This window comes from Callorhinus ursinus, unplaced genomic scaffold (genome assembly GCF_003265705.2).
Source record: "Callorhinus ursinus isolate GAN/ISIS: 27379988/994484 unplaced genomic scaffold, GSC_fseal_2.0 scaffold6, whole genome shotgun sequence".
In the NCBI taxonomy this organism is placed as follows: Eukaryota; Metazoa; Chordata; class Mammalia; order Carnivora; family Otariidae; genus Callorhinus; species Callorhinus ursinus.
The window spans coordinates 68391617-68417825 of record NW_027397068.1 but is presented as its reverse complement, the minus strand read 5'-3'; the positions used below and the strand labels follow the sequence as shown (position 1 = coordinate 68417825).

Here is a 26209-nt window from a genome sequence, read left to right as displayed (position 1 = left end):
CTCCTACCACTTGGCACACAACGCAGAATGGTCAAGTTCAGCAAGGGAAAAGCAGGCCCCCAGGGCAAGGGGCTGGAGCCACCTCCCATCCAAAGCAGTCACTCCTTCGGTCCTGCCTCAGCCCCTGTTTCACTCCCATAAGCCTGTTTCCTCCTCCCCGGTGTGGGGCGAAGGAAGAGAACATCCCCCAGAGGGCTGCAGGCTCGAAGAGGTAGAGGTAGGGGAAGCACCAGAACGGGACAGCCAAACTCACAACAAAGTTGGCTCATTGCGCTGCCCTGCACAGCAAAAGCTCCCCTGCAGCTAACTCCAGTATGTCTTGCTTCTTGAGTTTGGTAACTAAGAATCTAGGTTCCATTGATGTGGTTTTTGGAAGAGAGGCCAATATGTTAAAGCTACTGGAATAAATATGAAAAAGAAATGAGGAATCATACCCCAAATTAAGTACAAATGACTTCCTTCCTTCCTTCCTAAAGGTGGAAAAACTAACTTGCATGACTGATAGGTGTCATTTTTATATACCTGAGTATATTATTAAACAGTCCATTTAAAAAACCCATTTCAACTAAGTGAAATTAATTTGTCCTCCGTTTAGTCTTCACTTATCTCACCAAAGAGGGTAAGATATAGAAGCTACCCTCAAGAAATGTATAACCAGGGGCGACATTTCATTCATTGATAGTTCTGCCATTTCTCCCAAACTGAGACATTTCAACCCGTAGACATTATTTTGGGGGGAAAGCAAGTCCCCCAAGGCTAAAACTGGTGACTTCCCCAAGAAAAGTGACTAGACCAAAGCCCAAATGATAGAAAGATAGACTGGAATGTGTATGTTTGCCAGAACAAAGAGAGGTGGGTGAACATGGATGGAGATGTTTGCCCTTCAGATCAGCGGGGGGTGCGCCCCCCCCCCAGGTGGCCATCACTGTTGCTTGCTCCACCCAGAGCAGGCAGCAGTGGGGGATATGCCTTCTTGCCCAACAGCTGGGATTCCCCCAGCTCATCACCCCATGACTGTGAAAGTTCCCAGCTTGTTCTGCTGTCTTCCCATGGAAAGGGGGGTGAAGAACCTTACATGCCTGATCCAGCTCCTACCTGCTCCTTTAGCAGTGTACTCCCTGGCACCCCCAGCTCACTGGCAAAGGAAAGGTTTTGAGCCTGCTCCTGCCTTGAAACAATCTGATGGGCTCCTAAGACAGGCTTTGGAGACCGGGTGTGTCATTCTCCTCCTTATTACCCCAGCTCTGTCTCTGCTCCTTCAGTGGGGGGGGGGGGGGGGTGGTCACAGCACCCTCTGCCTGGAGGGCCTGGGATTGGCCAGGTCAGAGTCCTGAGAATCCAGGGAAACCTCAATAAGTGAGCTCAGTAAGTCAGGATCTTCATGGCAGAAAAGAGAAAGCTGGGATTCAGAGTGGCTTACCCAAAAGATGTTTGGTAAGTAAAAGCCATAATGGTAAGTTATGGAGAAAACCAAAGAAATGCCGTTCAAGTTTGAGAAGAAGCACATTCCAGAGCAGTGGTTTTCCCTCTGCCCAGTCAAGGCCCATCCGAAGCAAAATTTGCTTTCCGTTTCTTTTCTTGAATGAAGTAAACAGCCTCGCTTTTAAATTCATTATGTAAAATTAGCTCCAGAGAAACAAGGAGCACAGACTAATAAAGTCTGGTTGGAGGGAGAAAAGTTTCCAATCCACCATTTGCCGTATCTAAAACCCACAGCCTTTCAAAAAAGTCAAGGCAATGTTTGCCCAGAGAGCAATTTTGTCTTGCAGAGAAAACCCTGTAGTTGGGCAGGAAGAATGTGAGTAACAAGGTGCAAGGATCAGCATAAATTTCAACTTCAAAAGGAGAATAATCCCTGTTTCTGTAAACGCTCCCCTTCCAGATAAACAACTGGGTCCCCAGATTGAAGATGAGTCATGCCCATCCCCAGAGTGTCCCCCCACACCACACATTCCTCTCCTGTCCTCTGCAGCCATTTGCATACATTCTAACCTAAACCAGGGCCACTTATAAAAGGGCTTGTGTTTAACTTTATTCTGTTTAATTCCAGTGCTTTCTTTCAGCTACCCAATCTGTATGTAATTAAAATCATATGGCAGCAAACGTTGAATGGTATGAAAAGTTTTACCATATGTATACAATTGACTAGCTGTAGAATTTGGCATGTCTGCGGTGATCCCATTAAGTGGGGCGAGCCTGGCTTATTTTGGAGTATATGTTATATGTTTTGGATCAGTTCTGTTTTTCGCTTCTACTCATGCTGTCCGCGACACTTAACCCTTTGTCAACAGTTCCCAGGTTGTGTTCCTGCATCTCCACAATGAGGGTCACTGCACCCTAGCTCTGAAACGATTTGCCTCATTGGAGGAAGGCTCCTTTGAAAATTTTCCACTTTCAGAAGCAAAATTAGCTTTCTCGGTCTTGACAGACAAAAGGCTGAGCAGATACCATCAAAGCCTCCAGGATCAAGCGGAACTGAATAGAGAAATTGCAGATGGAATCATTGCTTCCAAATCCTAAAGGCACACTCCTTGAAACTTGAAAGAAGTAATTTTAGGACAAAAAGAGGAAGTACTGGACTACTGTAGATAATAAAAATATGAAACTTATGTCCCAAGAGGTAGCAGATACAATATAAAAGGATTGAAGCAGGAATTGGTAAAGGTCATGCTGACAGATCCACCTTTGAGGAACATTCCTGACATTCTGAGACTGACACAAGGGAGGGAAACCATGTCTTTCCAAACTGATCACACTCCCCCCCCCTCCTCCCCCCTTCCCTGCCCAACAAAACAGCCTGGACGCCTTTGTCAGGGGAAGAATTCTAGGTTAGATGGGCCTCCAATCTGACTTTCTAGGTCACTCTACTGAGACTTGATAGAATGTATAGTTAATATACACAGTTGCAATTTTGCTTTAAGACATTCTTCAATATAGATTTCAGAATGAGTTGAAGTCTCTTTTAACATGTGACATGAAGAGACACATGTTCTTAATCTGTGGATTTAAAATTGTTTTAGAATTACATCAATGAAACATATCCTCATAAGAAGAGTCGGGTCACCAATCCTCAAATGTGAGAGCGTAAGAAGAACGCAGAAGAAGAGCTCCCAGTTTGGCGGCCATGTGGAGATGTGGGGCGAGTGGCGTGGCCTGGAAGCTCAGCGCCCTGTCCCCACACCTCACCTTGTTCATCTCTGCCTCTGGCTGGGGCCTCATGCCTGCAAGAGTGAAGCCTCTATTCCTGAGACCACTCCCGCTTTGGGAACCTGACCAGATGGGAGAGAAGAAGCCTGCAAACCTGAACGGCCTCCCCCTCAGAGACATTTTCATAAGATACAATGATGGACTGGATAGTGATGGATGACTGGATGAGATTCTAGTCATGTGCCAGGATCTTTTGACTTTTACGACTGTTCTGCTACAAGGGATCCAGGTTCAAAGACCAGGGGGTGGACTGTAATATTGTGATTTGTGTGAAAAAGAAAAGCGCAGGCGAAAATGGTGTCACTTAGGCTCCGTCACCAACCTGGGGCTTCATACCTAATCTAATTGCAGTTTCAGCGTCCCCCAGAAATGAAGAATTGACTGGCCACTCAGGAAGTTTCTGGTCAGCATCAGTGAGGTCCTTTGTCCAATGGGCCCTCTCCAACTCTCAAAGAAAGATGAGGTCATCTGCATGATAAGACCCTCTGCTCTTCCCCCTCAGGGGAGATGACCTTGCCTGAAACAATCTTTTCTTTTACTAATAACTTCCTTGCCCCACCCTTCTTAGAAAAACTTTCCATTTTGTACCATTCTCAGAGTTCTCCACTTGCTAGATGAAATGCTGCCCGATTGGTGAATCATTTAATAAAGCCAATTAGATCTTTGAACTAAAAACAACAACAAAAGCAATATAGGATAAAATTACTTTCTAGCTGAATGTCTTGCAACAAATCAGTTGTTAAAAATCTTTAAAGAGGGATTTTCATCTGGAGCTAAAGAGGAAAGAAAAAGAAAGCTTTGGAAAATATTAGTTTGTTGCTAGAGGCAGGAGTCGTGCTAAGCTGCTCTGAGGGGAGGGTGAAAGCAGAGGCACCCAGCATCCTGGGAAAGGCAGTCACAGAGAGAAATGCCTTCAATTCTTTCATCGGATCACGTTCCCAAGCCAGAACGCAAATCCTGGTGCTCAGCATGGAATATGAAAGTACAGACCCCTAAGATTAGAAAAATGAATTTAAGAATTAATCCCTTAAAACAGGAAAGTATTGTGAAGTGTTTAAAGATTGTCTTAGAGACAGAAATGTCACATTTGCAGCTTGGGCACATGGTAAATAATGAAAAACATGATAGTTGACCAGTTGAGTGAAAGAGAAAATAGAAAAAAGAAAAATAGGAAGGTGTGATAGTGGGAATAATGGCCTAAACTTAGGGAAAGGGAGAGAAACGGGGAACGAGAAGGCTTAACTAGCTGGAGAGAGGAGCTCTAGATTGCAATGGAGACTGGTAAATAGGACTGCCTGACAACTACACTGTGTCCACGAAGCCCCTCACCTGCGTGAGCCTCTCACCTGTAGCATGGCCCCCTCACACACCTTCAAGACACAGGGAGGGAAGGACTGAACTTCTCAGTCTACAGACGAAGACACTGAGGCTCAGAAGAGCCCCAAAGTCACAAAACTAGTAAGTGACCTCTTTGACTTGAGTCCTGTGGCTCTTTTTCCAGTAAAGTGCCATGATTTTTTTTTTTTTTGAGAGAGTAGGGGGGGGGCTGGGGGGAGACAGGAAGAAGGAGAGAAAGAATCTCAAGCAGACTCCCTACTGAGCCCAGAGCTCAATGCGGGGCTCCATCTCACGACCCTGAGATCAGGACCCATCTCACGACCCTGAGATCATGACCCATCTCACGACCCTGAGATCATGACCCATCTCACGACCCTGAGATCAGGACCTGAGCCGAAACCAATTGACTGAGCCACTCAGGTGCCCCACGTGCCATGATTCTTGACACATTAAACAATTTGAAGAGAAAGGGTAAAAACATTTTTTTTCACCATTTTCTCCTTTCTTACATCTATTCCAGAAAAATAAATGGGCTCCAAATGTCTTTCTCCACTTTGGAAGATGTAATTAAATAATTAGAAGAGAAGTAACTAATTTAGGCTGATTGATCAGACTATTTCTGAAATGATACCATCACCTCCCCCCTCATCCCCCATTCATTATTCATTATCTAGGTAGTACTAAAAGTTTGGGGGAAATGGTAGGGCCTTTCAGGAGGCTAGAGTGAAAAGTCTTCGTTTCATGTTCTATTTCTTTCACTAAAGGCAAAACGGGGAAATGCCATATTCCATCTGGGGACTCACCACTGGGACCAGTAAGGAGTTAAGGAGCACACAAAGGCTTTCTTTGGCATCAGGTAGAGTTACAAACCTATCTGAGGAAACCAGATGGGAAGAACAGTAGATGCCAAATGCCAATCTCGATTCTAAAAATAAAGGAACCGACTTGGCACCCGAGTCTCAGGGCAGGGTAGGTCGAATGATGCCGTAGATTAGCCTGAGTACTTAGTCTTATCTCTTTTCCATGGATTAGTCCCTAATGTTTTTCTGACTTTCTCCTGCTCTGGGTGGAATCTTATGTAATGTGTGTTACTGGTCTACAGATGAAAGCCCATTGCAAATCAGCTCCCTATTAATTCAATACATTTTAGGACTTTTCACCCTTGCCTAACAAAATATAGTATTTTGATCTTGAATATTTCCTCCCAAGTCACCAAATAGGCACAATTTCTTTAATTGGCTTCTTGGTTCAACTTAAGCTTGTGTGCCCTTATTTCCCTCTATCCCATAGAGTTGGGTAATAGGAGATCTTCTATTTTCCAGCTCCTTTTAAGTTAGAACACAAGGGAATAAGGCTTAAATTGAACTAAGAAAACATTCACTTAGAAAAGAGAATTGCTTCCAGACCAGTCCAGAGGGTCCAGTCTCCACGACCACATATGCCTTAACTGATACAGAAGCATAAGATGTTTTAACATAAATAACTACTCTGTATTATCTTGATAGAGTAGCCACAATTTTCAAATTCGTAATTTCTGCAGGCTGGGAAAACTCTTCAGCTGATCACTACAGGAGATGGCTAAGCTGAGAATGGGTAGGCGACAGGGGAAGGGGGTGGTGGAATCTGCCTGCAGCTGGGAGCAGGAGGCTGCTCCTTGTGTGCGATAATCCTATTAAGAAACTCCTCCAACAACAGTCTGGTCTTGAAGTGAGTGGTTGAAAGATACCGGGGGTCTGTGATCTTACGTGACAATTATATAGGTAAACTTCCAGTCTAAACGCAAGGGCTCATCAGCATAATCAAACATTGAGCATGGAGGGCCCTCCAAGGAGCCCACTTCCCTGACAGCCTGGGTTCTCGCAGTTACAGAATGCTCCTTGGAGAAGGGGGCTTTGCCTTATTTGGGCAGAAGCAATTTACTCTGTTCACTAGAAACTCACCCTGTCTAGACTATGGGGTTGATCTCAAGTGTGGGGATGAAGAGGAAATCTTCTGCAGCTCGCTTGCCAAGGTAAAGACCTCAGGTTCACTCTCAGCAATTCTAATCACTCTCAAGACATCCTCTGTGTAACAGAGGATGCTGAGACAGCTGCTTCTTCATTAGTCAAGAAAATTAAATAGAAACCTCTTGTAAGTAGAGCATCCACTGGCTGACACCAGCTCAGTCTCCCAGTGGATGGCCCATCTAGATGAATGGAAATGCTTTTTTGTCCAGTTATTCTACCAATTACTGTCAGAAAGATGTTAAAATCCCCATTTACAATTGTAGGCTTATCACTCCCTTAAATTCTGTCAATGTTTTCTTCATGTATTTTAAGCTCTATTACGAGGTATATACAGACTTGTGATTGTGATGTGTTTCTGGAAAATTCTCCTTTTTATCCCTGATAATATTTATCATTCTGAAGTTTATTATCTTGCCTTAGTGTGGCCACTCCAGTTTTCTAAAGCATACTGTTTGTAGACGTACTTACTCCATCTTTTTACCCTCAACCTACCCATAGTTATATTTAAAGGCAGCCTATCTTTGGGTATCTCTTTTTTCCCAGTCTAACAATCTCTGCTTTTAAATTGGAGTATTTAGTCCACTTACATTTAGTGTTAATTATTGATGTGATTGGATTTAAATCTGCTACTCTGATTTGTTTTCTATTTGTCCCAACGGTTTTTTTTTTTTTTAATTCCTCTGCTCCTCTTTTCATACATTTTTCTGGAATAATTAAGTTTTTTTTTTTTTTTTTTAGAATTCCATTCTCAGTTCTCTCCTGCCTTTTTAGCTGTGCCTCTGTATTTTCTTCCAAAGAGCTAATATGATTTTTATAAAGCATGAATGCTCTCACACCCCCTGCCTTGGGATACCGAATCAGCACATTAAACGATGTATACGGTTACCGAGGAGAACTGAGAATCCTGCCTCCCACCTCCCTACTTTGTCCTACCCAAAGTACTTAATAATAGAGAAAAGCATGGAGATTCTCCCTGCCTTCCTGGGAGCTTGTCTAGTACTGTGATTCTACATACTAAAAGAATTATAGGAGGTTTTTCTTCAAGTTTTCTTTATAGTAATTTTTATAGACTCTAAATCTCTGGATCTCCATGGCCTCCATCCTAAGAATTCAAATTTTTGCCCTTCTATTCTGTTTCCTCATGCCTCTTCCAGGAACTTCCTATAGGATGGCAATCCATTGTCTGAAAAAAAATTTTTTATTGATGTGTAATTGACACACAATATTCTCTTTCACGTGTATCACATAATGAATCCGTATTTATATACATTGCGAACTGATCATCACGACAGTCTAGTCACCATGTCACCAAAGTTAATGCAATATTATTGACCGCATTGCCCAGGCTGTGCATTACATCGCCACAACTTATTTATTTTATAACTGCGAGTTTGCAGCTCTTGCTCCTCTTCACCCATTCCGGCCACCTCTCACTCCTTCTGGTAACCACCACCCTGTTCTCTCTGCCTGAAAATGCGTTTAAAACCAAGTTTCAGGCCTGAGAGAACCAAATACATCTAAGGCTTGCAAGGAGCTCCCTCTTGAGGTAGCCTTTATAAAGATGTTGAAAACCGCCTTCATAGGACTTGGTTGTAGGGCTCACCCCTTTCAGGAATTAATAAAATTAATCCAGAAGATATCCTGGCTAAATTAAAGATGTAAATATCTCCTTATCAAAAACAATTCTTTTTTTTAAGATTTTTTATTTATTTATTTGACAGAGAGATAGAAGCACTAGTAGGCAGAGAGGCAGGCAGAGGGAGAAGCAGGCTCCCCGCTGAGCAGGGAGCTCGATGCGGGACTCGATCCCAGGACCCTGGGATCGTGACCTGAGCCGAAGGCAGCCGCTTAACTGACTGAGCCACCCAGGCGCCCCTCAAAAACAATTCTAACTGCTAAGAGACAAGATAATCTCTGGCAGAAAAATAAACACAGTGCCTCACTAAATGCATTCCCTAAATTTAAAATAATAAAACGCTGGAAAGACACTACCAACCAAAAAGATAAATGTGATTCCAGAGTTCTGGTGCCCTTGTTGGTTTTAGATATTGTTCCTTATTGTGAAGAAAAGCAAGCTTTCTGCCGAGAAAGAAGTGGGTATGGGTTTGGGTGTGTTACACAGCAGAGCTTCTGAGTCAGAGGGACCAAGATCTGGATATTGACTCTGCTGCTTTGAAGCGAAGTGACTTTGGGGATGTTTTTAAGTCCCCTTAAGCCATCTGCAAAATGGGGGGGGGGTCATAAGAATTTACTTCAGAGTCTGTGAAGAGTACTAAGTAATGGGATGCAGACGGGCCCTTAGCACAGGGCCTAATGCACGGGAAGTGCTTGTGAGTGCTTAGTACTCCCACTACTATCTACATTTGTAAGACTCTTAGAGGAGGGGCAGGACACCTTTTTTTTTTTTTTTTTTTTTAATCACCAAGATGCCTCTTGCATCCCTGATTACTGCAGTTTCCTACTTTAGCTAAGAAGAACTTTTTCCCTCCATTTTTCACCATCATTTGAGACATCACCTGCTAAATCACAACCTTAGCAACCACAAATTTCTTTAAGGTTCTGTGCATATGAGGCTTGAAGAAACTCATTTTGGAAGAGTCCGTTAAATCATGGGTATCGGGCTGGATGTCCTTCAAGAGCATGGGGAGGCTGCCTTCCCGACACAACGCTGGAGAAGCGGGAGGAACGATCTCTATGTGGGATTTGGGCTGTTGTTCCAAATTCCCTCTAACTTCAGCCTGGCCTCAGAACAGAGGGGACAGCTACTCTTTTGTAAACGTAGCCACCAGTGGGAGGGGAGGGATATGCGCGGGAACTTCTTCATCAGCTTGGGAGTGCCCTGTTTGTTGACGTGTTTGTTTGAGGTCCCCAGCTCTGCCCACACAGTCAAACAGCAGACGAAGCTGGGAAACTGGCAGGAAAGTCTGCAAGATCTGAGCAGTCTCGGAGAAACAAGAAGGGAAAAGGGGCAGAGAGATAGGGATCTGACTTTCCCACAGACTCGACAGTGGGAGCTGGGGAAATGCCCAGCTAGGAGAGAGGCGAGACAATGATATAATGGCAAGGTGGGAGGAAGCCAGGCAGGCCGAGAAGAGCGAGGAGTGTCTGGAAGGCCCAGGGGTACAGTGTGGAGACAACTCTGCGAGCTGCCGGGGCCCTTCCGGGAGCCCCCCTCCCCCAGCCAGAGAGGGCTCGGGCCACCAGGGTACACCGAGGAGCCTTCGGACAAACACTGAACATGCTCCTCGAGCCTCAGGGGAGAAGCTGCCGTCCGGGAGTTCATTGGGTTGGTACAGCACAACCATGACTGGTGGGCGGAGATAGACCCGTCTGTCGGAACATCACGCAGGGGTTTTGTGATAAAACAAGACAATTCAGTGCTTGTGACTGACCCCCGGTGTGCCCTCCGCCCCTAGAGGATGGCACTTTACTTGGCTTCTTTGCCATCGAGGGTCCGTGGATGGGAACCAGTGAGATGCGCTGCCCTAAGAGCATTAGGAAAAGGCCCCCCAGCCCAGGGTTGATTTTGGGAAACCTCTCTCAGGCTCACCCCGTTGGCCACTCAGAGTGTGCCTCTGACGCACAAGTCTTGATATGGGAAATGGGTGTGCAGGATGGACGTGCACAACGTTCAGGAAGCCCAGGGGGGTCGTGACTCCCCTGATGTCCCTCCTGCCCAGCCTGGCTCCCCAGGCTTTAAAGGCGGGAGAATTCAGGGCAGGGCAGGGAAGCAGGGCGGGGGGCGAGGGTGGCGGGGGCCGGGAGGGAGGAGATGGGGGGGTGCAGCGGACTCAGGCACAGGCTGCTCTTGCCTTCCTGGTAAGGATGAGCCGCGAGAGGGGGCAAGCTGTGTACTTTCCCACCTTCCTCTTGGGGCCCGGGAAGGCCTGGGAAGGTCCCAAGCATGAAAACAGAAGCCACGCATTGTATTTCCCAGTAGCTTCTTCATGACATCTTTTCAGATCTTGATATGCCCTAGATGACAAACTTAAAAGGGAAGGGGATGAGTGGAACACATTACTTAAAGCTTGCATCAGTGGTCTTTGTTTCTGCGCGACGGAGCCTCCATGAGCCGTGTTCATTAGGCTTGGGGGTGAGCCTTGCTGAAATATCCATGATCTCATGAGAAGGGGTGATGGCGTTGCATAGGCATGTGTGTGTCTGTGTGTGTTAGAAGGGGTAAGTCGTCCGTAGTTAAAAAGCACCCACAGAAATGCAAGCTGGTGCAGCCACTCTGGAGGTTCCTCAGAAACTTAAAAATAGAGCTACCCTACGATCCAGCAATTGCACTACTAGGTATTTACCAAAACCATACAAAAATGCTGATTCGAAGGGGCACATTCACCCCGATGTTTATAGCAGCATTATCAGCAATAGCCAAATTATGGAAAGAGCCCAAAAGTCCTTCAACAGATGAATGGATAAAGAAGACGTGGTCCATACATACAATGGAATATTACTCAGCCATCAAAAGAATGAAATCCTGCCATTTGCAATGCCACGGATGAAGTTAGAATATACCATGCTAAGCGAAATAAGTCAGTCAGAGAAAAACAAATACCATATGGTTTCATTCATGTGTGGAATTTAAGAAACAAAATAGATGAGTATACAGGAAGGGGGAAAAAAGAAGAGAGGGAAGCAAACCATAAGAGACTCTTAACAAGAGAGAACAAACTGAGGGTTGACAGAGGGAGGTGGGGGGGGTGGGCTAGGTGGGGCATCGAGATTAGGGAGGGCACTTGTGATGAGCACCCGGTGTTACATGTAAGTGATGAATTCACTGAAACCGATACTGCGCTGTATGTTAACTAAAATTTAAATAAAAAATAACAATCAAAAAATTTAAAAAATTAAAAGTTGTTTTTTAAAAACATTAGCTTTCAGTAATTATAGCTCGCCCATCCTATGAAATGAATAAATGTGATTATCCCCATTTTCTGATAAGAAGACAGGTGCTCCCAGTGACTAATACTAGTTCCTCATGATGACGTCTGACTGCGTTGAGCTTATTCAGGTCAGATACCTGCTTAAAGTCAGTGGAAATCTACTTTGAGAGTAAAGATTTCAGCTCCAGTTCCACGTTCAATTTAGAAGTTTCAAAAAGCAAATGTTTTAAGTGGAGTGTGCATTTTGGTACAGACAGAATTTGGGATCACAGAGAAACATCTGGGCCCCAGCTCTCGTTTGCTTCTTGTCTCACGGCTGTGTCCTCACCAAGCTGTCGGTGTGGACTGGCTGAACCGGGCAGCGCTGAGGGGCTGGGGGGCAGGGGGCCCGCTGAGCGGAGATCAGCAGGAGCCGCTGGGGGCTGGCGGAACTCTCTCCTCCAGGGGCCGGAGGGCAGACAGGGTGCGGTGTGAGGGCAACTAACTGCTCACCGAGGGCATCGGAGCCAGGCAAGACCCCATGTTCAAATGCTGCTGCAGTCAAGAGTCAGAGATCTGGAAGCTTCCAGCCCAGGCCGGGAGCCTGGAGGACGACATGAACCTCCGAGGACAGACTGACGGCTTGTCTGTGTCTCCCCTGCAGGTTTTCAGGGATGGAAACCCACTCCCTCCTCACACTGCTTTTGAGTTTCCCCTTGGTGACCCTAAAAGGACATAGAGCATTTATAGGGACATAGAGCCTTGCCCCGCAGGCCTTACTCCTGCCCCTTCCTGTTCTGTCTGTCCTCTCCTCGCTCTTAGCAGGGATCTGGCCCTTTCCTAATGCAGTAACAGCTCCCGTTCAGGAGTCACCACCACGGGGCTCCCAGCACTGTGCCCAGGGCTTTATCTAACAGCCTCATCTGATTAATCCTTACAAGAACTCCCATCTCTGCTCTCCCCCCACGTCACCCCTGACCAGTGGACCTGCCAGTGTTCCCCGCTCTCTCTCTTCCCCTGGCTCTTTAGGACCCCATACAAGCGCCACAGGGCCCCTTTGCTTTGATGACTACTTTCTCCATTTAGAAAATGTCTTTCCAGTCAGAAATCCCTGAGTGGTCCCTGACTCCACCCTCCCCACCTTCTCGTACCCAGCCCCCCCCCCCCCCAACGTCCCCCTCCAGCTTTCCCCCCCCGAGTCGTCCCTCCCTCCACCCCCCCCCCCCTCCCTTCCCCCCCCCCCCCCCCCCACAAAGTCCTGCTACAGCTTTCCTCCGAAAACATACACCCTCTTTCTTCTCTCATCTTTGCGTAGCTCCCCCGACCTAGGAGGGAGAGCCTCCGAGCTGGGCTCCCTGCCTCCACACACGGGTCCACTCCAATCTTTCCAGAAGTGGTGTGCTAGAATGATAACATTCTCCCACCTACCACTCCTCACGCCTACGGTGCGTACAGCCTTGGGTCCCAGCCGGAATGCCACCTCTCTAGCGAGGGTTTTTCCTTGGCAACATGTTTCATTCTCTCTCACCCCCCCACAAAATCTCTCCTTCAGACTCTCGCCCTCATCCTTACATTATTACAACTGACATGCTGTTACCGTTTCTCTGTGGCTTTCTGTCTTAGAACATACAGATCACACATGTCACTGGCTCGTCAGAACATACGTCCTATGCAGACAGGTGCTTGCATCCCAGAGCCGCAATAATTATTTGTTGAAGGCTGAATAAATGACCCATCTGGTACTCGGATTTTTTCCTGCCCCTTCATTCCACCCTACCTCCCTCGTGCAGCGCTCAACTTTCCAGCCCTCTTGGGTATAGTGGCATTTACTCCCACCAACGGCCTGCTGGCCAGAGGTATGAGATCAGACGTCCCACTGAAGACTTTCGTTCTTGCTTCCTTCCTCCCAGAGCCCTTCCCTCAAAAACGGCAGCACGGAAACCCTGAGCTGGAGTTTCTGGGCTACATTTCTGTCTAGCCAAAGTCAGCTTAGAGATGCAAGACAAGTTATCAGCAATCTTGAAGCTAGAGGCCCCAGAATGATAAAGGGCTTCCAGTGATTCATTGGATTTGACCTTCTCTTTCTTTCTTTCTTTTTTTAACCGACAACACATTCATCATTTTCTTTACCAGACTGCCAAAATGTGTGGTGTCTCTGGAAAGAAAGGGGAGTTAATCCTGGCTGGGAGCTTGCCCAAGCACATGGCAGCCCTGCTCGCTTTCACCCAGCTCCTGGCGCTGAGCAGGGAACCTGAAACCTTCATGTGTTTACCCGTCTTCTCTCGTCTCTGTCTGGGGGATCCTGGTATGTGGCTAGGTAGGTAGGTAGGTAGGTAGGTAGGTGCCCTACCTTTCTAAATTCCAACATGCAGATGAGAGAGAACACTTGGTAGGTCTGTTGTGAGGATTAAGTGAGGAAATGTATATAAAGGCCCTGGTGTGATGCCCGGCTCATAGAAAGTACCCCACAAAGAAGGTCTATTCCTTGTGTGTGTGTCCCTAGCTGGGTGTGCGTGAGGGGTGGAGGGTGAGAGGGGTGCATCCTTTCATAGGAGAGCCCCGGGACTGGCGACCTCTACCCTTGAATCTACCTCTGCAAGGTGCTGGTCTCTGTTGAGGTTGACGGGTCTGCCTCACAGCTCCCCACTCAGGCCAGTGCGGAGGCACCGGGGACTGAAGGCTGTCAGTTGGAAAGAGGCACTTTGTCACTTGCCTCCCACTTCTGCCATATTGCGTGTTTGGGTTAAATACGCTAGACCCTACAAGCGAGGCACATTTCACTACCCAAACCCAGAGCTACTGTTAAAAAAAATAATAATAATAATCCTTGATCTCTTTTGCTACTCTAATTATTATAAAAATGGGATTTGAAAGCAACCATGAAGAACTTCGCAAAACAGATTTGACAAGAAATTCATTTCCGGAGACTTGATGAGACATTTCCCTCTACTGGACAACTTGCTCCGCTCTAGCCCCTTCCAGCTGATTTACAGTCAACGATTTGCTTCGCCATCAAATACTTACGGAGCCCTTGCTGTGGACAGATTACCAGGATCAGGCTCCTATTTTGTCCTGTGAGTACCTCGGGCTGTTCCAGGAAAGAGGCCCTAGAGTGCCGGGAGTGGGGGCGCGTGGGGGGTGGGGACGGGACCCGAACCAGGACACCAGTGTCGCTGCGGCCACTGGCCACGGGCACTGCGAACGTGCTTGGTGGGAGGCGCCGCCCGGAGGGCCTCCTCCGCGTCCAGCCGACTGATCTCCGCGTCAGCGACGGGAAAACACGCTCAGCGAGGTTCACTCCCGTGTCCGGCGTCCCAGAGCTCATCCCGGGTGGAGATGGAGCCGAGACCGCCTCGGGATGACGCTGAAGTCCGGACTCCCACCCGCTCACTCACAGGCGCGGGCGCGGGCGAGCTGCCGCGTGCCCAGAGATGCCTGCTCAGCACGGCCTCCCGGCAAAGCTGAACTCTGGATTTGTGACATTCTCGGGGCGCGGGGGAAGAAGGCCTGCACACCGTAAACCACGGAAACAGACACATGGTGTCAAGCAGCAAACGCCACTCATTTTCCTTTAAATTTTTCTGCCTTCCTTTTTTTTTTTTTTAAGATTTTATTTTTAAGTAATCTCTACACTCAACATGGGAGTCGAACCTACAACCCCAAGATCAAGAGCTGCATTCTCCAATTGACGGAGCCAGCCAGGCGCTCCTCCTTTAACTTTTTCAATTAATCAACCCTGGCTTACTTCCTACAGCCTTCTGACCTCTAATCAAACCAATGTCACCTTATCAGTGACATCCTCCCTGACCACTGCACATAAAGTATGAGCCATGGCTTCCCTGCCCCTTTTCCATTCCTTCCTTACCCTACTCCATTCTCTCTGTGGCACCTATAACCATCCAGGAGATCATATCAGTGTGTCTCTTCCCACTAGAGTAAAAGCTCTATGAAATCAGAGACTTTGTTTTGCACATTGTTACAGTTCTGGTACCAGACGGTGCCTGCCCTATATTAGACATGATCTTTTTCTTTTAAAGATTTATTTATTTTAGAGAGAGAGTTTGCGAGGGGCAGGGAGAGGGCCAGAGGGAGAGAGTCTGAAACGGACTCCACACTGAGCGCAGAACCCAACTCCAGGCTCGATCCCATGACCCTGAGATCATGACTGAGCCCAAACCACGAGTGGGATGCTTAACCAACTGAGCCACCCAGGCACCCCTAGATATGACCTTTTAAATGACTCGATACCTTCTTTGAAATGAAAATGCTGCCCTCCAGGTGGGCAGAGAAGACAGAAGGTATAGAGTGTCAGGCTCCTTAGTATGTGCTCAGACCACAGTCCTTTGACTCCACGCGTGGACTCTGCCCTCTCACCCAGGGCTCCTTATGGCTCCCTGCTCTGCCTGTCCCCCTCTCCCTGCTTTTGCCCTGGGGTTTCCTTACGTGGGGATCCCATTCTACCCCTATCCATCTGCAAAGCTCAGCTTGAATGACAGCTCTCCATCCCTCTCCGCCGCCTTTGAAGTACTGACTCCTCTCTCTGGCGTACAGCACGTTCTTGTTCCCTATTAAACCACTGCTCTCATCTTCCCTGGTACAAGTGTTATGTTGATCCTCCCAACCATCTCCAGGTCTCTGTGCCTCATTCAGCTTTTCCTTTTCTTCCACAGCAAGCAGAGTTCTTTGCTTAGTAGGAACTTAACAAATGTTTCTAGAATGAACGAGATGCAGAGAGCACATGATACCAGCTTCCGCAGGGGAGGACCAGCAGGCCAAACTTAGAGGAACGAGCAGAATGCTCTCAGTGGGACATTCAAAGTTTGATAAGATGATGACCTAACCAAATCACTTCTAAGTCTTGTCTTTTTTCTAGAAACAGTCAGAATGATCAATTTGGTCTATGATTGAACCTTGTTTTTTTAGGGGGCTAGAGTCCAGATTACAAACCAAAAGCTGAACAGGCATCCTGAGGCTCCTGTCATTTCTTTGAGCAACACAGACCCTGAGGTACCAAGTGACATGAGTAATGAGTATATTTGGGACTAAATATCAGGCACTCTCTGACTACACCAGTATTCCCATGATCTCAGTACTAACTGCCTGACAGCTATGAGATGTGAAAACAATGTGCTATCCTCAAGATATGAAAAAAAGAACCCTACAAAGTTGAAATTACTGTTTAATAAAATGCAAACAGAACAAAACACCTTGTCACCTTTTGGGTTAGAATTTAGCGGTCATAAATATTTTACTGTGTTTTTTTAAATAAGCGCAAGTTGAGATGATCTCCCTTCGTAAGACTTCTCAAGCACACGGAGGTTGTCCTCTTAAAGGACTCACTCATAGTCAAATAATTTTAAAGGCTGAAATACGAAAACCTTTAAAATATCTTTGCACCAAAACACATTTAATGAGGCAGGTGGATGCATTCTAATATGTTTTGGTATGATATGAACTGAGAGCCTTCAAAATAAAACTATTCCAAAGCCTGGAAACAGCCCTCAGGCCAGGGCATCTCCACCAGACCCAGAGCACACCAGTGTGGCTTGAGGTCTGAGAGCCAGGGGTTGTATGGAAGCCAAGGCTGAAGAGGTGGACAGAGCCAGATCACCACAGGCCTGAGCGGGTCTCCTTGGGGATTTGGGTTTTATTCTCAAGAGCAATGGGAACAGGTGTGTGGGTATCTCCATGTGTGATGTGTATTTGTGGAATGAGATTTACATTCTAGAATGGTCCCTTTGTGGTGTGGAAGAGAAACTGAAGGAGGCCTGTGAGGAAGGTATTGTAATAATTCAGGGAAGAGAGGATGGTTGTTTGGATTAGGAAACATGATGAAAGTAAAGAGAAAAGCACAGATTTAAGGATCTTTGGGTCTTTCCTAAGTACACATCTTGGACATGAACTTGACCCTTATGTGGAATTCTGTTTCACAGTCAACAGTGTCCTAGCATTGTTCAAGTAATATTCCAGAAAACTTCATATTCTACTCAGGGCTGCCATGAAGGCACTGGCGGACCCCAAGGAAAAAAAGAGAAAATTACATTAGGACATAATTCAGGCTTGGGATTATGGCACGTAGTGGGCTGAATGGTGGCCCCCAAAAGATATGTTCTTGTCCTCACCTCTGACACCTGTGAATGTGACTTTATTTGGAAAAAGGGTCTTTGCAGATGTACTTTATGATTTCTAGATAGGATCATCCTGGATTATCCAGGTGGGCTCTAAATCTAACAGCAAGTGTCCTTAAAAGAGACAGAAGGGGAGAAGATGCAGAGAGAAGATTGGGTGGTGTGTGAGGACAGAGCAGCCCTGGGAAACTAACACATGGTGCATGTAGAGCAAGACATGGAGAGAGAGGGGTGCTCCGAGAGGCACCCAAACTCCCTTCCTCATCTGCATTTTATTTCTCACATTCCAGAGGCCCCCCAACATGAGGCTGGGCGTCCATGACCTGAGATTTGGTATTCCCCTGTGCCAGGCTCTAGACAAGCCTCTTCCAACCCCACCCATGGAGAGGTCATTCTGTGGCTCTTGGAAGCAACGTCACACTTCTAGGGGTTAGGGTAGGAAGGGCAAGGCTTTTGAATGAGGAAGTGAACAGATCCTGTCTTGGGGAAGAATTTGAAAGAACAGTAGTAGGGAGGGGAGAGAGGGATTGGAGAAGTTGAGAACACCCACAAAGCCCTGGATGAGGGAGAAGGAGATGCTTTCCACAACCTGAAAAGGAGTGTCCTTAACCTCTCTGTCTCCTCCATCTCACCATGTGTCCAAAAACTGGGCATAAGTGAGCAGGATCCTGGCTTTTCAGTATTATCCTTGCTCTTCCTGGCTGGGGTGGAATGGCTGAAGTGGGGCTGCTGAGCACAGTTGTACAAGTTGCACACTGCACAAGTGCACCTGTGAGGGGGTGAGCAGGAGCTGAAACCCAGCTGTGCTGCTCCTCTGCCATGCTGCGTACCTTAGGAGCGAAGAGGACCCCTTCTGTAATTAGCAGAAAGGCACAGGCTGTCCTAGCAGCGGGCCTGCCCTCTCTGGGGTCAGCCTGGCCTTGGTCCCCAGTACCACACCCTCAATGGTCTACTGGTCTCCAGCAAGAGTAGCACCAAATTCTCTGCCTTCATGATAAAACTCCATCCACCAGAACAGTCTCTGTCTCCCCTCTCCTTCCTTCCATGTCTTTTCCTGCCAAAGTCAGCCCCTTGTGCCCAGCGTTGCTAGAGCAGCTGAGACACTTTCTGAAGGAGAAAATGCCTCTGTCGAAATGCTATTTCCTGGAATGCAAAATTCCTCAAACCCTTGTCACACGAAAACCGTGATATTAGGTGAGGTCAATAGGCAGGTAAAAAAATCCAAGTGCACATCAAAGACATTTTCTAGGCTTTGCCACATGCAGGGCTCTGCCAGAGCAGTTTACCTAGAAAGTTTATTAGTAGCTGTTCTAGAAAAACATGGACGAGTCACCTTTTACTCCATAAACTTCTGTGCTTGTTAGGATCATTTAGAACAAGAATGTATTCCTTCCTTACTTGAGTAAGTAAAAAACAAATCAAGAAAAGTTGGAGGTCAGTCATATGACACAGCAGCCAATGTGAAAGGTAAATGAAAGGCGATCATTCAAGATCTTTTATTTTCACCCGCGACTCAGGACTTGAATGATCAGGCCTGATGCCCTCCTTCCTAATGACATTAACTATAATTTAAATTGACATGATTTCACAATGCAGAATGCATTCAACACAGCACAGGTGGGATCTGTTAGACCCAGAAACTACTTTCAATCATTTTCTCATTTTGTCCTCAAACAATCCCACTAAGCAGGCACAGCTGTCCCCATTTTACGGTGGGGGAAACTAAGGCTCAAGGAGGCCAGGGTTAGATGGCAGCATGCCGTGGAGCATGTACGTTGATTCGGGAGCCTGAGCTGCTCGGCACTAGATCGTACCCTCTCCTGGGGAGGGCGGACGGGGGGGGGGGGGGGATGTCCCTCTGAGCTTTTCCCATAAAGTGCTCTCAGTGGACCCTACAAACTCCCACCACCTCCAGCTCAACCACAACAAGCTAGCCCTACATGGTTATGTTTTCTCTCTCATCGTTAAGGTGGTCCTGTTGGCGTCAGGATTTAAGAGAGACGGTTGTCAAAATCTTTCATCCTTTCAGGCCTTTCTGTGGCCAAGGAGCCCAAGTGAAAACTAAATCACGTAAAAGAAAGAAAAACAAAAACCGTCCTTCTTCCTCTAGGCCTTTGCCTAATGTTCTAGACAATGTTTGTGTCTCCCCTCCCCCACTAAATTCATAAATTGAAAACCTAATCCCCCACGTGATGGTATCTGGAGGCCTTTGGGAGGGAATGAGATTAGTGCCTTTATACATAGAGACCCCAGAGACCCTCCCGCCGGCTCCCTTCCCCCAGGGGAGGCGGACACAGCGAGAAGGTGGCCCTTACCAGACCCCACATCTGCCAGTGCCTTGATCTTGGACTTCCCAGGCTCCAGAACTGAGACATCTATGTCTGTGGTTCATAAGCCACTCAGCTGATGGCATTCTGTTACAGCAACCCACACTAAGACACCTACCTTCCACAGTGAGTGGCCTGAAAACTTTTAGAGCCGCCCGGATCCCTGGTAGGACCCTGAGTGGACCGATTCTTCCTTGCAGGGCAAAATAATGAGAATTTTCCACAGCTACAACACTTCTCCCTTCTTCCTAGTGCCTTCAGGGGACACGGTGTCCTCAGTTAAAGGGAGAGGGGGGCTGCCTTGTGCCCCCCGTCAGCCCGGTCGGACTCAGGCTGCGATCGAGGGTGGATGAGCTGAGCCTGTGGTTTAAACAGCCCCTCCCCGCCGTTGCTGCTTCAGCTATGGAGCTGGGGGCGGGGGGCACAGCCCAGGGTGGCCGCCTGAACTCTGTCCCCACGGGGCTCCTAACTGCCCGTGTGGCTTGCAAGCTTCCTTCATCCCGGTTTCCTTACTAATAAATTCTGTCTTTAAGTATTGGAGGATTACCAAGCTCTGTGCCCTCGTCAAAGAAACATTTCAATACGCCTATGATCTTGCATATAATTTGCGCATGTTCACAGTTAGGAACCCCTGGGGTTCGGGTGATTGTTCAGGTTCCTTTCAGCTCTGACACTCCACCTTTCTAGGATTCTATCCTGAGGGCACGCACACCACTAACCTCCCCTCTCCTCCGCCACCAAAGACATTTCCCCGGGGTCACACGAGGCAAGATGAGATAGACTTTCTCTCCTTCCCCAAAGTCAGCTTGCAGGAACCACCTTCATCCCAACAGGCATGCTGTTTGTGGTTCTTTTTTGAAATGAAATTGATTCTTACAGGGCGCCTGGGCGGCTCAGTCAGTTAAGCGTCTGCCTTTGGCTCAGGTCATGATCCCGGGGTCCTGGGATCGAGCCCCGCATCGGGCTCCCTGCTCAGTGGGGAGTCTGCTTCTCCCTCTGTGCCCCCCTCACGTTCTCTCTCTCTCTCTCTTTCTCAAATAAATAAAATCTTGAAAAAATAAATGAAGTTAATTTTTGCTTATTTCACATGAATACAAAGCAATAAATAAGAACGATTGGAGGACAGGAGACTTATTAGATTAAAAATATAATCAGGTGGCAGACTCTAATGGGGCAGGGCCTAGGATAGGCGAGGAGTGAGGAGCCCAGGACAGCCCCACCCCTACTTCCCTTCACATCTGTCCTCATGGGTGTGCCTCGGGCTGTGGCCAAGGGCCATCAGCAAATGTGCCACCGACTCCTGGAGTCAAGCTGGCTTTTCAAAAGTGTCCACTTTCCAGATTTTCTCTGATCTGCCGGGCAGATCCTATTCCCAAAGCCCTGGGCAGACTCACCCCATCCTGGGAAAACAGATGAACACAATAGCCTTATCTCTGAGTATAAGGTTCTATCATTCTTTCCAGCAGGCTAGCAATAGATGAACAATTCAATTGTCGGGGGTTGGGCGGGAAAGCCTCCCATGTGGCAGCCAGCCCGGCTGTCATCCTACTTGTTTTCACTTTCACTAAGCTGACAGCACTTCATCATCCGCGGTGTGTGTCCAAGTCTTGGGAATGGATGAAACTTGATTCTGCCCTGGGGGTAAATAATGCCAGCCACCATTTCCTGTGCCAAGGGCATCACACGCGCCGTCACTAATCAGTTAATGTAAACGGCATGTTCCCCCGAGCGGACGAGAAAACCACCAGCATGATTACCTCCACTCTACAGACGAGGAAACCAGGGCTCCGCGAGGTTAAATAACTTGCCGCTGTCACACAACTAATAGGAGGCAGAGCTGGGAGGCAGGACCGGGCTTCCCAAACCTTTCCTTTCTTTCCTCTAGCCCAGCAGTTCCCAAACTCGTCTTCACCTTAGGATCCCCCCAGGGATCTTTTAAAAACTCCCAATGCCCAGGACACCCCCAGAAATCACAGTCTTTATGGAAGGGACGTGAGCATCAGTATGTTTTGTTTTGTTTTGTTTTTTAAGCAGATGATTCTAATGTGCAGACCAGTTTGGGAACCACTGTGAAGGGCCTGGAAGCATCTTCAACGGCAAGCACTTAGCAAATAACCCGAGTGCAAATCAAGAGAAAGGAATGAAAAAGAGGCAAATTGAAGAATGAGCTAAGAGGAGCTGAAGACATGCACGTGAGTGAGAGTCTGTTCTCTCTATGGGCAATGGAAGAAATCGGATAAGAAGCTTCCCTGATGCAAGTGTAGACAACTCAAATGGGGTGCTAGTTTTTAGCGACTTGATGTTTAACGGATGAACTGAAATCCACTGAGCACAGCGCTCCTATTAAATGGGGTTCCTCTCTGCCCTGCTCTTGGGGAGAGAGCGGCTATTTGGTTCGTGTCTATAATAGTTAGAAGCTGGTTCTTTAGGCACCAGGCTCTGTGGTGCCTACCTCCAGGGCAGCACGGGGAGTCTTCTGAGGGCCTTTTGCAACAGCAAAGACTGGTGGGGTTAGATCTAGGTGGGGCTAGAGCACTTGTTTTTGAGTCTTTAAGAAATATATTTAAGTTCCTTAAAAACTGGAAGTTGGTTGAAGAAGCCTCAGTCCTCTACTATGCTAGGCATGAGAGTTCCTTGTGATGTTATCTTGTGGAAACTTAGTTTGAAAATTTTGATGGTCAAGGGCGCTGAAGAATTACTGCTTTTAGTTGGAGTGTAGGTAGAATTTTGGCCGAATGGAACATTACTACTTCGTCTTGGCTGAAGTCCAAGAAAGGATAATTAGCAAATGATTTAGTGGTGGTCCAACACTTATTCTAGTTAACACTTTGCTTTATTTTAAGTAACGTGCGTTGTCCGCATGGGCCTAGTGTTCATCACTGAACGGAAACATTTGAATTTCCAAAGCAAATCTACGTATCACAAGTCTTATATTCCAGTTAGGTAAATTCCTGTACTTAGAGCTGATAGATCTTTCTGCTTCAGATAAAGATACAAGCCAATGATGAATGACATCCACAAGTCACTGGTTTTCTGTTGGTTTTGTTTTCCTCTTTTATATTTCATGGTAATATATCTAAGTATGATATAACTAGACCAAAAACACTTGAGTCATTCCTCCCTCTAGGGTTCATCAGTTTACCGTTACAAGGATCTGGGGTAACCTACCCTGTTGTTTGTGAACTGCTAAGATGAACCCAGGAAATTCAAACTCACTTCAGAAAAAATGTGGGCCAGGAGTAACCTTCTATGTATTCCTTCCCACCGTCTCATTATAGTCTATCGTTGTTGCAATAAATGTCATTTTTTTTTAATATAAGAGGGATCTCTTAAGAAACTCTGAATTCTACTGGTTTGATAGGAGAAATAGCATCTGGTGTCCTATTTATAATTTTCCAAAGACTGTGAAGTCAAGGTCCTTGTGCTTGAGAGTAGTTTGAGTTTTTCTTTCCACTAACTACATTTGAAGCTTGTCCCTTCTCCTGCTGAGCTCACTGTAGCATTCATGGATGGTGTACTTGCTTCCTCGATAACGTTTAGGGATTCAGAAAAAGAGGAGGTCCTGTTTTGATCTGCTTAAGGGATGCCCACTAAGAACATACTTGCGAAATCTTGCCCCAAGGAATATTGCTGCTAGGCCACTGAAAATCAGGTAAGTCCTTGGAAATACTATACTTTTGCATAAGAGTGGTTCACTAATACACGTAAATATAATCCTAAGATTCTGAAAACCAAATAAATGATAAACTTGTTACTGGCTAGAAAATAGCGAAAAAAGAGAAACAGAACTATTTTCTCTTTTCTGTAGTGGAAAGTTGAGCTAATAACCTAGTCATTTTTAGGGAAACATGTGGTTTCTATCTGCCCATGTGAGCTCTTCTGCATTCATCTTCTGTTTAATATATGACACGCGTCTGTCTTCCTTGTCAACATGCAGATCCTGATGATACGCACAGGCATTATTTAAGTCCTTGCCCCACCCCTGATCTCCACACAGCGCCCGGCATTTAGTAAGTACTAAATAAGTAGGTACTGGATGCACAAAGGAATATTGGTATTTGAAGACAAAAGCACAACATTCTAATAAAAAGCCAGACTCGGGGGCTGAAGTCAGAGGGTGTGAAAGATGGGGCCTTGGCTGTGGCCAGGCCTCCCGCACAGATGACCTGGGGCTGCTGATCCCTTTCTGGGCAGGAGCTCCCCGGCTCCTGTGGCAGAAGCCCAAGCTGGCCTCTCCTTCACTGTGGTCTCCCCAGCCGGCCACATCTTTGGAAGTTAGGCTTCTCTGTGACCTGAGTGGATTCTGGTCACCCTGCTATGGCCTCCAGTCCCATGAAGTATGCTCATGTCCGTGTGCTTATGTCTACACAGGCAAAACAACTCTTATAACATGGACATTTCTGGCAAAAATGACTTTCTTTTCTTCATCGGCCTTTTTCCTTTTTTTGTCAATAATAAAAGGATGGGAACGATGTCATGAGAGTGAGGGAGGTGCCCATGGATTATCTGTCAGCCATGGCTCTCAACCTGCTCAACATGGGGGTGGGGGTGTGGACTTTTAATTACGAATGCAACTCTTCACAGAGGGTCCTTTAAGGTCCTATAAATAAGAATTTGGCTCAGTCTTCATTAGGAATTTTTTTTAAATCTTCTGAATAGCAATTACTTCTATTCATTAAGTCTTGCCCTCATCCATGATCACCCAGGCAAAATTTACAAAAGGTGCCTTCAAGGTCCTTCCCAACTGCGCATCCTGATAGTCTCAGCCAGCTGAAAGCCACGTTTATTTCTAGAAATATGGATCCTTTGGTGGATTTTAAAATTTGTATAATATTGTATATAATATCTTTTTAGAAAATATATTTGAGCACAGTGTTTGAGCTTGTATATAAAAAAAGTTTAGATAATATCATGTATATACATTTTCTTCTAGTTTAGATTCTTTCCTAAGCTGTCTCTAATAAGAGTCATTTGATGTTTATTTTTGCAGTAACACAAGAATGTGTGAAAATGAGCTTTATTTTATTTCCTTATAGCCCACAGGTAGTCTTTTTCTATGAGATTTAAAAAAAAAATGCTTTGAGGGGCACCTGGGTGGCATAGTCAGTTAAGAGTCAGACTCTTGGTTTAGGCTCAGGTCATGATCTCAGGGTCTTGAGAGGGGAGCCCTGTGTGTTGGGCTCTGCACTCAGGGGGGAGTCGGCTTCAGACTCTCTCTCCCTCTGCCCCTCCTCCCCATGTTTTCTCTCTCTCTCTAAAATAAATAAATAAAACTTAAAAAAAAATGCCTTGAAAGAGATTTGTGTCTCAGAGAAGAAATAAGAGAAGTAAACATAAGGTTTCTCACAGATACTAAAAGGTACCATAAGTATCTATAAAAAAATAAATATGACCCAGTCTAAACACGGTGGAGGCTCCTCTCCTGGCAATCCTTAAGCAGCCCTCTGAAAGCCCAGCCGTAAAAATGATGTGATTTGATGCCAGCCACAATAGTGTGGAACATTCCCCAATTAAAAAAAACTGGATCAAGAAATAGTGGATTTAGGAAAATTACTAATAATGAATGGAAAGAAGCTTTCTTCTAAAGCACCAAACTCAACCACTTTCTTAACTGCTTGTATTCTTAAATCATTTAAAACACAAATTGCTTTCGATAAAAGTAATCATCTATGTGCAGTTCCTGAGCAGAGACCGTCCTGAAGCAGTTGTTTCAGGTTTTCTTCCTCTCTGAAGAATTTATTAACCGCGAAGGAATTGCTTGAGACCATCTCATTTGAATGAGATCTCGGTATTAGAATTCGAGAGGGAGGCCAGCGTTTACGTATGAACCAAACAACCCACATCGACGATTCTTTCTAGTGGTGTAAACACCAAATAGCTTCAGTTTGTCAAAGTCACCTAATACTATTTTAAAACCTAGCTCAAGATTTTTTTTTTTTTTTTTTTTTTTTTTTGTGGAAAGCGTTCCTTTGCTGCAGACTGAAGGGAGGCAGGGAGGGTGGACTGTTAAATATTCACGCTGATTCACAAAGCGAGCTTTGCCCAGATGCTCAGGCAGAGCCTGATAGAGACTTTGGAAAAGGGAATTCATCCAAGGAACAAAAGCTCCCACCTCTGACCTCATTATGGTGCCTCCCGGGAGTTTAGAAGGATTGCCTTGGTCAGACAGCTCGGGGAACCGCGGGGACTGCCCGTGAACTCGGTTCTGAAGGAATGATCCCATTCTTAAGTTTGTTTACTCTTCGACTTTTTCTTCTCCCACCCCGTCCACAGAAAAGACCCCCAGAATCTTCTATTTTTCTTTTTTCTCTGATTTAAGAATTCCAAAATCATTT

The 26209-nt window shown here is 46.3% G+C and overlaps 1 protein-coding gene across 1 annotated transcript in view; it reads right to left on the bottom strand.

Annotated features, from left to right (window-relative positions):
• The window catches only part of SCAF8 (SR-related CTD associated factor 8), a 201118-nt gene that overhangs the window by 22736 nt on the left and 152173 nt on the right, over positions 1–26209 (bottom strand). The gene's annotated exons all lie outside the window — the stretch shown is intronic.